The sequence below is a fragment of the Cibotium barometz genome, chromosome 15, assembly GCF_041138505.1.
Source record: "Cibotium barometz isolate CiBa-2024 chromosome 15, ASM4113850v1, whole genome shotgun sequence".
NCBI lineage: Eukaryota > Viridiplantae > Streptophyta > Polypodiopsida > Cyatheales > Cibotiaceae > Cibotium > Cibotium barometz.
In genome coordinates, this window is record NC_141060.1 from 39,944,897 (window position 1) to 39,961,846 (window position 16,950).

Below are 16,950 nucleotides of genomic sequence, written 5' to 3' on the forward strand. Positions count from 1 at the left end.
GCACTAATTTGGTCTCTTTTGTCTAATTTCTCCTCCTTTGAGTGGATTAATTAGTGAAATTATTTTTTGATAATCACATATTTGGATTAGCATAAACATTGCTAATCCACCTATCAAATCTCCATTTTTAAACTCCTCACCAATTAGGAGTAATTTGAGGGCAAAGAAGAGGATTAAGGAGTGATTAGTAGTGAGATTAAGAGAATTAATCTTTAGTTAAGCTAGAGGACCTCTAAATTAGTCAAAATCCATGAATTTAGAGGTAGCCTCTAACTTTAGCCCTATCCCACCCACCTAGCATTAAAGAGGGGGTATTAGTTGTCTCCCACTCAATTCCCTCCAATTTGAAATTCAAATTCAAATTCAAATTTGCCACCACGACCGTTCCAACCTAAAGCCATGGGCGTTTGTTTATAAGCGTACGGCCATACCAAACCTAAAAACAAAAACTATTTTTAAAAAAAAAAAATTGAGCAACCGTCTCCACACACTTGCCATGGCCGTTCCAACCTAAAGCCATGGGCATTCGCTTGTGAGCGTACGGCCATACCAAACCCCAAAAAAAAAATTCCCAATTTTTTTTTAACGGCCGTTCCACACTTGCCCCACGGCCATTCGAACCTAAAGTCATGAGCATTCGCTTATGAGCGTATAGCCATACCAAACCCAAAAAAAAAACTAAAAAACGCATGGCCGCTCCACACTTGCCACACGGCTGCTCTAACCTAAAGCCACAAGCGTTTGCTTGTGAGCGTACGGCTATACCAAACCGAAAAAAACTTTTAAAAAATATATATAATCGAGCGACCATTCCACACTTGCCATGGCTGTTTCAACCTATAGCCATGGACGTGTGAGCGTACGGTCGTACCAAACCCAAAAAAATCAAATTAAAAAAAAAATCGAACAACCGTTCCACTCTTACCACGGGTATTTGAACCTAAAGCCACGGGTGTTCACTTGTGAGTGTATGACCATACCAAACCCAAAAAAAAAAAAAACTTGAATGGCCATTCCACACTTGCCATGGCCGTTCCAACCTAAAGTCACAGGCGTTCGCTTGTGAGTGTACAGGCGTACCAAACCAAAAAAAAAACTTGAACGGCCATTCCACACATGGCCGTTCCAACCTAAAGTCACAGGCGTTCGCTTGTGAGTGTACAGGCGTACCAAACCAAAAAAAAAATTCAAAAAAAATTCAAACCGCTGTTCCAGAGTTGTTCCAACCTAAAGCCATGGGCGTTCGCTTATGAGCATATGGCCGTACTAAACCCAAAAAAAATATTTTTAAATATTTTCTTAAAAAATAAAAATTTACAAATCTTTAGAAGTGCTTTTGGTCTACCTCCCTGACCCACTAGGGTCGTTTTTACACACATAAAACACCTACATAGCATAAATTGCTTTCACCACCCACGTAAACTCGATAATAAAAGCAGCTCTGCTAGTAAAACCAATCATAAGTTACTTAACACAGAGCCCAATAATAAGCATATTTAAGCACATCATATATTTCCTCCTTTAAACTATAGCTTCCTAGTCAAAGAACTTCCTAGTTAAAGAACTTCTTGGTCAAAATGTAAAACTAGATCTTCCTAGTTAAAGAACTTCTTGGTCAAAATGCAAAACTTCATAGAAAAGAAATTTAAATGTTGCCTCTTGTCTTGGAGGGACATAATAATCTCCTAGGAAATATCTCTTTGTTATGGTCCCTCTATTAAGAATCATATTAGAAATAATTTTATTTTGATATTTTCAATCAAAATCTTATCTAGTTTATTGATTGATTACATGTGCCAATTAGTATGTAAATTATTAGAAGGCTGAAAAGACCTTAAAGAAATAACTAAAGTGAGGTTGGAGCACTTACCAAAGCCTTTACAAGAATCATGTAATCCTCATATTGATCCTTGCTTACATCTATGCATTTGAAGTGGTGTGAGTATATGCCTCATGTGCGATGGATGTTGCCAAGGAATTAGTTTGGTGTTATGATTTCTTTAAGGGATGCATGCTACTCCAAGAGCAATCCTAAGTAACCAATGTTAACAACTATTGCTTCACACTCACTTAAACCCGATAATTAGTCTCTCAAGTATGGTGTTGAACAGCTTAGTAGGTTAACAACATACAAAGATTAATCATGTAATTTTATGGTGTTAAACATGTTTTCAAACCACTGCATAGGTTAACATGGTTTCACTTAACTAACTTACCGTTAGGCATTTTGCCATCTTACCTCCTCAAATAGGTGCTTACCTTTTGTAAGACGGTGTTGTAAAATATAAAGTGACCTTACCTTGCGCTTTACCTTCTTGTGCTTAATGTTAAATAGGGACAGTTTAAAGACTTGGTATATATACTTGCTTAAGACTAGCAATAGATATTATACCACTTTTAAGTTTGACTGGCCTAACTAGTCATTATAAATATGTCATTTTTGACAATAAGCAAGACACAATTATTCCCTTGTAATAGAATACTTGTGAGCTTCCCTTTTTCTCTACTCTCTTGCTTGTGCTCTATTGAATCTTGCATGCTTGATGGATTTTTGCTAGATAGGATTATTTATAGGTTTCTTGCTTACATTAGTTTCCTCTTCTTTTTTGAGAGAGAACCATTGCGAATCTTACATGCTTGATGGATTCTTGCTAGATAGGATTGTTTATAGGTTTTTTATTTGCATTAGCTTCCTCTTCTTCCCTCGCATTTTGTGAGAGAGAACCATTGTGAAGAACCATCTCTACTTGTCTCCATCTAGGTGAAGAGAGCTATCCATTCATCCCATCGACGAGCATTCGTCGGGTGTAACAACAAAGTAAGGACGCGACAAACAAACTAGTGCACCTATATTGCAAAGTTGTAATCTGTGGCTCTAAGGCAAGGCCCAAGGACACATGCTTTGGTAAGCTCTTGACTCTAACATATTTGGCAGCACCGTCGGAGACTAGCCTAGGGCTTATCTCCATTCATCGTTGCGATTCCCCAATACTGCCCAATGTTGATTAGGAGGTCACATCCAAAAAACATACGGTTTTGGAGCCTTGGATGTGTTGATTTATTGCTTTTAATTTTGATTCAAATTAGAGCATTCTAATTTCATACCTTGGAAGGAAAAACCTTGGTTTCTTGGTTATTTGCATGATTTTGAAGCTTATAAGGCTTTGATCTTATTGTATTGAGCCAATAAATAGCTTAACAATTGTGATTAGAGGTGGAATCCACTCCAAAAACATAAGCATTGAGCTCCAAAGATATAAGCATTGAGCTCCATTAGAATGGGATAGTTAATTGTGTGAATTTTTATTCATGCATTGGTAGCTTAGAAGCATGCAATTCCAATAAAAACAATCAAAAAACACTTAATTACTTACACAACCTTATATTAGGACTCTTAATATTAGGACTCTTAATCATCCCCCATCAAGTCCAAAAAATCTCAAAAACTCTAAAATCTAGGCAAAGCCTGGCTTTCAGATATGGGGACTTGAGTCCACAATCCTGCAAAAAAAAAAAAAGTGGATCTAGACAGGTAAGCCTACAAATGGGAGCCTAGATGAGTCTAGAGGTAGGTATACCTAATACTATACCAACCCTTTATTACTGCCTTACAGACTTGTACACGAAAATATGTACTCATGTCCTTTAAGGATTTTCTTGTCATATACCTACAATTTCCAAAGGAAATTTCTTATTTCTTTAATATTATTGGGGCATTAAAGTATAATTATTTGCCCAATAATTGCACACCAACCTTATCATAGGCCTATTATGTTAAAGTCTATGCCCCAAAGAGCCCTATTTCACAAAAATAAAGTATGTGAGCCCAATTCATAAAAGTATGTATCCGAGGAAGGCCTATTTTATAAAAGTATGTGCCCCAAGAAGGTCTATTCATAAAAGTATGTGCCCCAAGAAGGCTTATTTCATACACATATATGCCCTAGGAAGGCTTATTTCATAAAGTATGTGAGCATAGTTCATACAAAAGTTCATACAAAAGGTATGAGCCTATAGATGTGAGCCTAGTTCATAAAAGTATATGCCAATGATGGCCGATTTCATAGAAGTATGTGCCCTAGAAAGGCCTATTGCCTACACAAGAGAGCATAACATAGCCTTGGCCTCATAATAAGCCCAAGCCTCCAAGCCCCCCCTGAGTGTGCCCCATGCCGCTATTATATAGGAGGGCCCTCAAGTGACTCTTGACTCTCCATTTCCCATGTGTGACCCTTGGATGCCTGACCCTAACCTTAACCCTTAAGGTTAGTCCTAACCCATGCTCCAATAGAGCTTGTTCCCATGCTCCCATGCTCACAAGCCTAATGTGGGTTAGCCTCCTAGTATATGCACACATAATGTGCATATAACACATCGAGTGCTACATCATTACAAAATAAAAATAAAAATAGGGTTACGTGTTCCACATGAAAATGTAGGCCCATAGTGCCATCTCATCACCTGTAAAAATCTTAAAAAGGTAGAGGAGAGGAAGAGAGAGTGAAAGAGAGAGAGAGAGAGAGAGAGAGAGAGAGTAAGAAAACCTCCCCTGAGAAGAGAATCAAGAAGCAAGCAGACTGAGTCACCCACCAACTTTTCAAAAAGAGGCTCAAGCACACCCCGCTCCATTTAACTATGTTCCACAAGCCACCCATAGCTCCCATCTTGCTAACATACACATGCCATATTGAGTGTCCTAAATTCTTTCCTCAAATCAGTATGACCTATCGCTTAGCACATGTATGAGCCATCGCTTGGCCTTTCCTCAAATTAGTAGGAACCTTTCATATCCTCTTCTTCGGCCCCACTGCCCATTAATCCAAATTGCCTCTACCCTAGTGATCACCACAATGCCAAATCCCTTAAGCCACAAAGGCCACCCAGCTCCATTGCAACTATGGGAAAATCCCTCAACCACATAGAGGCCACCCAACTACATTGCAACTCTGGGCAAATCCCTCAACCATAGAGGCCACCTAGCTCCATTGCAACTATGGAAAAACTCTATTGCCATACATCAATAATCTAATGATAGAAAAGGGATATCGAGTAAATGTTAAAGAAAGTAGCAAAGAGATTTGAAGAAAGAGTTATGTCAAAGAAATCCCTTTTACTCGATATCCCTTTTCTTTACTCCCTAAGAAAAGGGATATCAAGTAAATGTCAAAGAAAACAATAAAGAGATTCGAAGAAAGGAGTTGAGTTGGAGAAATATTTGAGTTTAGAGTACATATAGGGCACACCTTCCACCCATTGCCCACGCATGCCATTTACATATATCACTAGGGGCATCACAATTTTTGTCCACATCTTGCACCTCATGGTATGCATGCACACATGCACCAACAACCTAATCTTGTCAATGCCAAACCCTCTAGGTACATCTATGGATAGGGGGGACCATGGTGGGTATGCAAGCATGGCCCATGGTACAACTCATCACCTAGAGAACCCTCAACCTTGTAGGTACCTCTAAAGAGCTTCAATGCATGCAACCTCTGACTCCAATTCAACGCGATAAACCTCACCCTGGCCCACCGGCCAATGAGAATCTCAATCTCTAGGCATCACGCTATGAGCTTGAGGTATAATATTATATCATCATCTTATTCATTCAAACGGGCAGTGCTAGAATATATAACATGACTTTATCTTGTGTTTAATGTGAAATATGGAAAGTCTAAGGACTTTGTATACATACTTGCTTTTAAGACTAGTAATAGAGGCCGAATCATTTTTAAGTTTGGTGGCCCTAGCTAGTCATTTATATATGTCATTTTTTTACAATAAGCAAGACATAATCATTCCCTTGTGATAAAATACTTGTGAGCTCTCCTTCTTCTCTCCTCTTTCTTCTTGTGCTCTGTTGAATCTTGCATGCTTGATGGATGCTTGCTAGATAGGGTTGTTTGTAGGTTTTCACCTTACATTTGCTTCCTTTTTTTCCCCCACATTTTGCTTATGAAGGACCATCTCTTCTTGCCTCCATCTAGGTGAAGAGAGCTCTCCTTTCACCCCATCAAGAAGGAGCATTTCGGTGCAATGGAGTGAGGATGTGATGGACAAGCTAGCCAACCCACATCAAGAAGTTAAAATTGTATGGCTCTATCACATGCTTTAGTAAGGCTAAGGTAGTTTAAAGGCACACTGACACCTTGGAAAATCTAGAATAAATTCTCCCAACTTCAACTGGATATACTCAACTAGATATACTGATATTAAAAAGCACTAGGGATTTGAATCCAAGGAGCACATGCCACGTGGCTTTTTGCTTATGCCCAACTAAACCACCAATGCCTATTAAAACAGTCTATTCATTGAAGCATCTGAAGGCAAGGTTGACATTGGTAGAGTGTGCCACTACAGATGCTTGCTCATGGGATAAAGTTGCTAAAGTATCTTTCTCATGGGAAACCTCATGGAAGCATACGTAAATGCCCTACTTTATGTGTATGAATTGAAAACACCTTGCTGCCCATGGGATTTTCTACATGTGAAAGTGGTAAAGTGATCTCGCACACTAGTTTAAGTATAGTCATGAACCTAGAGCGGTGGCTACCTACCCAATAGTTACCTCTTACCAATACACCAACTTACAGAGGTAACCGGTGAACCAACTTGCATGGTATGCCCTTAATGGTGCTATTCCCAATTTAGGTGATGCCCACCATTGAGATGACTAAAGATATGGAACTCTCAATGTAAAAAGGATGTCACCCTACTATCCAAGGAGATGAGTTTATTAGTTTGTGTGCTCATTGGTTTGCCAAAACCACCATAGCTTTATGTGGCATCTTTATTTGGTTTTTCTTAGCTTCTCATGGTATGCTACTGATGGTGCTATTCCTAGTTTAGGTGATGCCCACCATTGGGATGACTAAAGATAGACAACTCTTAATGTAAAAAAGAGGTCACCCTTGGGACTATCCAAGGGTGAGTATGCTTATTGGTTTGGTGAGCCAATTTGTCAATCATAGCTTCTTATAGCATCTTCATTTGGTTGTTTTCAACATCTCACGGTGTGTTAATTTACTTAATTGTGTTAAGTGGTATAGTGGTGTGTTCACAACTGTTGTCTCTCTTGATTGTTTATGTGAGTGCTTAGTGGAGTGGGGTAGAGTAGTGACATGCCTTCCTATTTGTGTGTCAACTCCTCAAGTATAATGCCTTGGAGTGGAACCCTATAGGGTGCTTGGGAGACTATGTTTGCTACATGTGTGCTAAAAATTAGGCAATCCTGCTAGAAGAAACTCTTGTAAACATCAAGAATTTTTGTGTCCTTAGTCTGTGTGAGTAGACTATTCTCTTGCTTGCTCAACATGCTAGTCCAAGCTTGAGTCACCGAGCAAGAGTCCTTTGTCCCAGTGCTATCTATTACAATCATAGGAGGTATGTTTATTTAGTTCTTCCTAGAATTTCCCCTCCCACATCTACCCATTCCCATAGCCAATTGTTCAAGTCAAGAGCTCACCTTAGCCTTGCAAAAGCATGTGTTTTTAAGTCTTGCCTTCGAGTTGCAAATACAACTTCCCATTTTCCCATTGTGGGTGCTCATCTGTCGTGTCCTCACTCTACCGTCGTCACACCTGAATGCTCTTTTTCTAAAGGGGTGAAGGGAGATCTCTTAATGCCTAGATAGAAGCAAGAAGAGAGGATCCTTTGCGTAATGGTTCTCTAAAAGTAGGGGAAGAAGAAGCTACTCAAAGAGAGAAGCCTACAATTAAACCTGCTCAAGAATCTATCCATCAAGTAAGCATAAATTCAAAAGCATACAAGCAAACAAAAAGAGGGAAGAATGAGAGCTCACGAGTAAACTATTGCAAGGGAATGATTGTGTATTTCTTATTGTCTCAAAAATGACATAAACAAGTGACTAGTTTTCACACCAGGCCAGCCAACTAAAAAATAGTTAGGCCTCTATTACTAGTCTTAAGCAACTATGTACACTAAAGTGTGTAGGCTTTTCCTATTTGACATTAAGCTCATCGGGTAAGCCCACTTTATATGTTCCAACGTTGTCTTACAAAAGTTAAGGGCCTATTCATGCGGGTAAGATGGAAATGTGCCTTACAATAGGTTGGGTGAGTGAAACCACATTAACTAACCGAGTGGTTACATACCCCCGTTCCAAATGGTGACTATGTCCTTACATCACCCAAGTCGACACCCAAGTCAGTGCTGAAGCTACTATCAAGAAGTGGATGTGGTGTGGATGGTCTAGGATATGCCATGGATTTGGTAGCTCAGGTTAAGTGGTTAGTTTAGGGCCAATACATAAAACCAAATGTAGGGTAAAGTGATGGGAAGCTTTGAGCAAACTTAATGGCATGCAACTTGTCAAGGCAACATGGGAAGTGGATGATGTAGATAGAGGCTTCTTTGATAGGAATCTTCATGAAGTCCCATCATGCTGAGTGTGGATGGAAAGCTAGTAGCCCTTGTGAACATGTGGATGCCGAAATTGTTTTTCATGGATGGAAAGAAGTCTAGACTGAGCAAGAACAAGACTCAATGAAGAAGTCAAGACAACATGATCAAAGGCATCCATGCAAAGTGTTGGCATGGGGTATGTATGGCATGTAAGAATGGGAGCCTCTATCGGAGTGCCTTGATAAGGTGCAGATTAGACCATTGGTGGGTGAAAATTGATGGAAGGTATGGGTGCAAGGATTGGTGCCAAAAAGACCACAAGGTAGGGAGGACTATCGGGGCCTATGTGCATAAGTGCCCATGGTAAAAGGATGTGGCATCATGTGTCATGATGTGTGTGCAATAGTCCTTGTGCATGATGGACTAAGCCCTTAGGTTTTGAGTAAGTGCATGGTATGTGCATGTTTGAGAGGTGTTTTGGACTATCTAGGAAGATGTGTTTGGACTTTCTAGGAGAGTACTTGCAAATAACCAGCTATACTAGCTCTACCCTCCATGGGGGAGCGCTCTACCCACTCAATGGTGGGGAGCCAATATAAGCAATAAAAGGAGGGTGAAGGGTTTATCTACACTTGCCAAGAAGATGTAGACATTGATAGTATGTTGATCAATACTTGTTGAAACACCGATATAGCTGTCAAAAGAAGATCAACTTTGAGCCCACAACGGTTGGCTTTGGTGCTTTGTTGGATATGCCGATAGTTTGCATGGTGTGGTTGGTAGAAAGATAGTTTGCATGGTGTGGTTGGTAGAAACGATAGTTTGCATGGTGTGGTTGGTAGAAAGACCAAGGTTTATGTCAGGGAAGAGGACAGGGAAGCCAACCTCTTTCTAATCTTGAACAAGCTTGAGGGTTTCACATTGAATCCAAGTTGTAGAGTGCTTACGGTGCCTCCGCCATAGTGTTTTGAGCATGGAAAACAGGATCTAATAAATTAGCGTAGATAGCAAGAAGTCTTTGTAGCACTAGAAAATATTCATAATATATAGCCTTGTAATTGATTTCACTTGCTCATAATGTGGCCATATAAAGCTTGCAATGTTTGTTGCCACATATGGTCCACAAAGGTCTATTTCGAAACTTGTAAATTAGGTCCCGTGACATCTGGAACCTTATGCAACAACTGGGACAAAATAAAACCCTTAATGACTATAGCCCTTGACTAATGTGTGGACTTGGAGAGTGGGGGAATTTAAATTAGGTTGGGCCACACAAAACACAAGGCTTACTTACAAGAAACGGCGTGTAACAAATTATAGAAAAGAGGTCTATAAGAAAGGTGCTGCAGCATTGTAGCAAGAGCAGTAGCCCACTCCCTTCTCGGTGTTGGTATTGGCAAGCCTATCTCTCATTCTCCTCATTGCTCATTGGCAAGGGCACAACTCGTTTTTTCCTTCTCTCCTAGCGGCCAAAGGCTCACGGGTGTTTCCTTTCTTTCTTTCTCTCTGCTGCTGTGGTGGCCAAATCACGAGGCTTTTTCTCTCTTGCATAGGTGCTATGGGTGCAGAACAATAATCAGTATCACTGATTCATTTTTTGTGGGTATGTTTTTGAGTTTTTGTGTTTTTTATTATTCTTGGTGAAGGTAGTGAGACTGTAAACTTGGGCAGGAGGATTACGTTACATATGTACACGTGAGTTAGGGTTTGACGGGTGGAGATCTAGGAGTCATATGCTACCAAAGATTTTTTGGATTATGCTCTTCCATTTGTTCCAAGAAATCAGAAGGAAGAGACTCAAGCTTTGTAGGAGGACATGTTTCTTTGGTCTCATCAGAAAGATTCTCCATCGATTCCTCATTTTTCGTGAAGCCCCTATTTTTATCATTTCTTTCAACACTTTGATATCGGACCTTGAATTGTAGAGAGAGGTAGTGGAGGATATGGGAGAGGTGTCTTTAAAAGTCCAAGCACCCCCTCTACTTCTCATTGTGTTTGCCTAACCAACTCTTGAGCTACCAAAAGGCGCTCTTTTTCCTAAACTCGGTTTGGATATTGCACATGATTCTCGTGTAAGGCTTGAGGATTTTTCTCAAGACTACTCTCGATTTCTCTCTTCATGAAGTGTAATGATTCATCTTCTGGTATGGACGGTATCTAGCAGATGAGAAATGTTTCGTCCAAGATTTCAACTTTATCATCCCCTTTCCCAACTTGGGTACTCTTCTTCTTTTGTTTTGATCTGCTTTTTATGCCCTTGGAAGTGCTAGCTTCCTAGTTAGTCGAAGTTTTGTCATCCTTATCTTTAGTCAATTTTGTGTAATCACAACGTTGAAAGGTATAAGGATTGAATCAATTTTCTACCCTTGAAAGATGCTCAACATATTTTAAGCTATAGTCAGTGCCATAGGTCCATTGAACTCACTTGTGGAATAGTAATGTAGGGTCAGTCTTTGAGCATATGCTCAATACCATACCATCTATCCAAGGAAACATGGTCTGTAGCCACTGGGGCATCTTTGTAGATCCTATTTGGGCACTCAGCCTTAATGTGAGGTCCATCGTATGCATAGCAAGCAAGTGGGGGTCTTCTCGCATAGGAGTTAATGTCTTTCCCACATGTTAAAGCTGCTATGTTCGTCAAAGATGTGTGCTCATCCCTACCACCACTAATGCAACCATGGTGAAACCAAGAGGTGTAACAAAATACTCATGTATGGACTTCAGGTGACTCGTAATTGTAATCAGCCATAAAACATTCAGAGGGATTTTCCTCTTCTCCTCCCACTCGATGCACATGAGTGACTCTGGGTGGAGTAGGTTGAGGAGGTAAAATCGGTGGAGGAATTTCAACAAGTCTTGATCCTTTGCCCAAAGCTCTTGGATTTTGAGTTCTAATTGGTGGTGCTGATAGGGCGAGTGACCTTTGAGAAGCAGGCTAGGCCAAAGCTCGTGTTGCATTAGTTTTTCGCACTGGGTTAAATCTATAGCATTGTCTAGTGTTGTGATTGCCCATGCAATCTATAGCATTGTCTAGTGTTGTGATTGCCAATGCAAGTGCAATAGCCACAACATAGATTAGGCCTTGGTTTTAGGTGCGGACACTCTGTTGTTGTATGATTCGATTTACAGTAAACACACCAAACCATATCTCTTTTTGGGTAGAGGTGGGGATTTCCTGCCCATTTAGGGGTGATCTTAAACTCATCTTTCAACTGTCTCATCAGTCTATTAATAAGATCCGGATCCTCTTTCTTCCCCTTTGACTTTTGTCCTTTAGATCTTTCACTTCTTGATCATGTCTTGAATGATCCTTATGATCCATGTATTTCTTTGGGTGGTCCCATGAAATTGTCACTATGGCATCTAGAGCAGATTCATTGAAGGTACTATGGCTTTTTGCATAAAGTGCATCATGCAGTTTTGCGCTTTGTAAGCCTTCCAAGAAAAGAGAGATCAATCAGTTTTGCTAGGTCTCTCATCAGTCTCACCCCTACTATAGAGATACTTAGAATTGTTAATGTATTCTTTACTTTAGAGTGTTCACTTGGTTTTTTGAACTCCATTTATCTCCAGTCTTGGAATATGCAATAAAAAAGGATTGTTTCAAATCTTCGTAGGTTGCCTTTCTCTCAGGTTCTAAGGTTCTAAACCATTTGGTAGTCTCGTGCTCTAGGGTAAATTGGAATTCTCTAATCTTTGTGGGGTCGTCATTCACTTCCAAAGCATCGCATACTTGCTTAAAAGTTTCTAAATGTCCATGAGCATCACCAATCCCACTAAACTTTTGCATAGCCTTTGACACACTCCAGACTCTAGAGTTTCTTTAGTCCCATTCTCTTTCTCGAGGAGTAAGAGGTGCTATAAGAATAGCAGGTCCTCTTGAAACTTCTATGGCACTTGCTTCAGCTATTCTGATGGCATCATCACTTGACACCATTTTGATTAGAGGTGTAGGAGGAACTTGTGGTTCAATTGGAATGGGTCTTACTGCCTATGTTGGGAGTGGAACTCCCACAGTTGTTTCTCCTCCTATTGGCAAAGCATGTACTCTTGGAGGAGTGTAGTTAGGAGCTGGGGGACGTAATCCCACCATGCGAGTTCTAGAATTCTTGTACAGGTTCCCAACAGGAGTTGTAGCCACAGTTGTGGGCATATGCATGCCTCTTACCCAAGGATGTACATGAGTGTGTTCTCCATGGGACACGTGGAACAACTATATTAATATAGCTGTATGGCACATGACCTGGATACCCTTCTCATGGACTCCTATGTGAGGGTCAGGTGCTATGTAATCATGAGGAGGAAGAGGTGCAATTGGAAAAGTTCTATCACTTGGGTTATTGTATAGAAAGTAAATTCAGGGAACCCACTAGAGGCTTCTATTTCCCAGGTCCCCCTGGAGATAGCTTCATCCTCCCCTCCCCTCATTTAAATCAAATGAGGTTGAGCCAAAGCTTGATAAAAGAGGTTCAAGATGAGGGATTAGAGATGGTTTCTTCTCCCCCTGCCTAGCCTCTTTTAATAGTAACTCCACTTATGGCTCATCACATGGAATGTATCTATTGTCTCAAACATCTTTGTAAAAATAGAATCCTAAGTCAAGTCTATCCACTTTGAACACATTTGGGTTTTATGGGTATGGACTCAAACTCGTTCCTTGGTTAGGAATCACATTGAAAACTCTATTCTTAGTGTCCATACATACATACTTGCCCATGGAAGATATGTAAGATCGATGATGTATCATGCACAAACACACATGATGACATTGATACCCATGCACATGGTGATATGCACATGATGATATTGTCACACATACACATGGTGATAATTTTAACACACATGCACATGATGATGATGCATGCGATATTGATATGTGTGTGCCAAATCATGTGGACATGATCTTGAGGGTAGGCATGGCATTGAGCACATCGAGCATTATAGATGATGAGATGCCTAGTATGTCTACCTACTTCCCTCCTAGAGATCACGGTAATGTATTAGATGATTGTGAGGGACGATTAGAGGATCTTGATTATTTGATTAGTGATGCATCTATTGCACATGAGGTTAGAGATACTCATGAGCATACGATGGACCATGAGGAGCATAGGCCTGAGGTTCTTGTGTTAGATGTGTTGGGCTATTCCTCTAAGTTTTCTTGTGTGGGGATATCTATAGTTTGAACACTACTCCTAGCTCTTATAATGTACCTGGCAATGTCCATTTGGATATAGTTCATATGTTTGAACAATCAGGCATAGTGCATGAGGGTAGGATGACTTCATTGAGGTGAGGCCTTGTGGGGGTGAGGCATGAGTGTGCACACAGATCACGTGGATCCAGTGATCTGTGTGCATGCTCATGCCTCGCATACAAGGCCTCACCCATTGATGGAGGCATACCATACTTGTGATTTGACTTGGGCATTTTCATAGATCCAGTGATTATGGAGGCACCATTGATGGAGGTATACCATCCTATTAGTTTTTGGTATATGTCTTGACTTGGATTATGACGCATTCTTTTGTGATGCTTATGGATGCCTATGCATTGATAAGGATAAATTTTATTGGGCATTCACTTTTGGTCCTATCAGAGATCATCTTGAAAGCCTTGTGCTTATTGATGTGGCATGCCATCATCATGACACATTTGTCTTCGACCTTGGTGGATATCTAAACCATGATCTTGATGGTTTATCTCACAGCTTTAATCTTGGCATCCATATGGAAGCATATGCTATCGGATGTGACCATGCTTACAACAAGGATTATCCCAGTAGAGCAACAGTCTCCCATATGGTAGAAGCATTTGCTACTACCACTTCAACGAGCCTTAACTTGTTAAGTGTACAAGGAGGACTTATTCACACAATCCCCCTCCTTAATACCATCACAAATCTCTAAGCTAAGATGAGGAGGGTGACAACAAAAGGAACACATCCAAGGCTCCTCCTAGAGAAGGGTCAATGCACATACCTTATACATTATCAGGTTTGAGCCCACCTCGGAGTGAGTATAAACCCATTGAGTGGCTTGTGTGGGACATAGAGGCCTCATAGCCTTCTTGTCATTGAGTGGCTTGCGTGGGACATAGAGGCTTCATAACCCATTGAGTGGCTTGCGTGGGACATAGAGGCCTCATAGCCTTCTTGTCATTGGGTCCAAGTTTTGATAAGTTTTTCTTTTTTTTTGCAAGGAAATTCACAACTTTGGAGAGGCTTTTTGGATTGGATGCATGGGAATTTAGGAGCCTACACATTTGAACCTAAACCTAAGGAGGAGAACGATGAAGCATGCCCCATTGAGCACCCTCCCTCCATAGTCAAAACTAATCTAAAATTCATCTTTGAATTTAAATAAAATATCCAATAATTCTAATATGCTATGAATTTCTCTTTTAGACATTTTCTCTCTCTAGGCCAAAACAGGATCTTTCTTTTATTTCAGAGAGGGGAATAATTATAAGATCAGAAGGGGAGGTACTTACACCTGCACACCTCAAAAGCTGGAGGGAGGAATCTTACAATAGCACCACTACCATTCTCCTCTTAGGGTGATGGGAGGCCTTCAAAATACAAGTGGTGTCATTCCCTCTCTTCAATCAAGGTTATGGAACGTGCCTTGAGAATGGCAACACTGCCATTCCTCCTTGAATGTAACAGAGAATGGTAGTGGTGTCATTCTCCACTTCAAGGTGATGGGAGGCTTGGAGAATGGCACCACTGCCATTCTTCCTTGAATGTGAGGGAGAATGGTAGATGTGCCATTCTCCCCTTCACGGCGGTGATGGGAGGCCTTGAATGTGAGGGAGAATGGTAGATGTGCCATTCTCCCCTTCACGGCGGTGATGGGAGGCCTTGAAAATGGCACCACTGCCATTCTCCCCTTTAGGGTCATAGGAGGCCTTCAGAATACTAGTGGTGCCATTCCCCCTCTTCAATCAAGGTTATGGGACATGCCTTGAGAATGGCAACACTGCATTTCCTCCTTGAATGTAACGAAGAGTGGTTGTGGTGCCATTCTCCCCTTCAAGGTGATTGGAGGCCTTGAGAATGGCACCACTTCCATTCTTCATTGAATGTGAGGGAGAATGGTAGCTGTGCCATTCTCCCCTTCAAGGTAGAAGTGCCCATAAACAAGCTTGGATACTATTTTGGAAGCAACAAAATAAACACCATGGTTAACTATAATCTACAAGGGTCTTTTGATGTCCACAATATTGGATGATGGTGCTGGTGTCAACATAATCACCAAGGATTATTGGGAGGCATGGGGAAGCTTGCCACTCATCGTCCGCAAGCACAAGCCTCAGAGTGAAGTTTGAACACAAGCAAACCTTTATAGGCATCTTGCAAGATCTAAAAATCAAGGCCTTTGCATTAAGTTTCCACCACACATTCTAGGTGATGGATTTTCAGAGAAGAGGGTCATACATGATGATCCAGAAGGCCTTACATGAGAGAAGCAAGACTGGTTTATGAATGGGAAACCAAATGCAACTAGTTCTTGAAGATAAAGCTAAAGACAAGGAAGACTCATCCCATGGGTCAAGGCATTATCGCCAATGAGTCTGACACAATTTCCCGAATTGATTGGTCAACATGTGTAAATGTTGCAACAAGTTATTAGATAGTGAAGATGAGAACCATGACTACAAACCTCTCCCAAAGGTTGATGAATTTACCGATTGTGTCCATGTCTTGGTAACCATGGACACTCTTGCACAAAAGCTTTGGAATAATATTTGTACGATTGTAAGGGGACATAGATCACCTCCCTGTATATGTTGGGTGGTGCAACATCCCTTCTGGGAGCTAACATCAAGGCAAAGAGAGTGAGTGTGTGTTAGAGAGAGAGAGAGAGAGAGAGAGAGAGAGAGAGAGAGAGAGAGAGAGAGAGATTAATGTCCTCAGAATGCCTTGAAGACATATATGGGACCAAAAGTACATCATGACTGATACAATCCATTTCGGGTGAAACCAAAATAACAATGAAAGAGCAACGAGAGAAATAGAGAGAGTTAGAGAAAATGAGAGAGAGAGAGAGAGAGAGAGAGAGAGAGAGAGAGAGAGAGAGAGAGTTAGAGAGAGATAGAGAGAGTTGGAGAGAGATTGAGTGTGTGAGTGTGTGAGTGAGAGTGTTTGAGAGAGATAGAGAGAGTTGGAGAGAGACTGAGTGTGTGAGTGTGTGTGAGAGAGAGTTGGCTAGTTGAAGAGAAATAGAGAGAGAGAGAGAGAGAGAGAGAGAGAGAGAGAGATAGTTAGAGAGAGAGAGAAGAAGAAGAAGTTAGAAAAAAGTAAAAAAAAGTAGGTTATTGAGAAAGAGTGAGTGTTAGAGAGAGAGAGAGTTACATAGAACTAGAGAGAGAGTTGGCCAATTCGAGAGAAATAGAGAGAGTAAGAGAGATTGAGTTAAGGAGAGAGAGCGTTAAAGAGATAAGAGAGAAACTAAAGAAAGAGGGTGAGTGTGTGTGTGTGTGTGTGTGTGTGTGTGAGAGAGAGAGAGAGAGAGAGAGAGAGAGAGAGAGAGAGAGAGAGAGAGAGAGAGTTGGCCAGTTCGAGAGAAATGGACA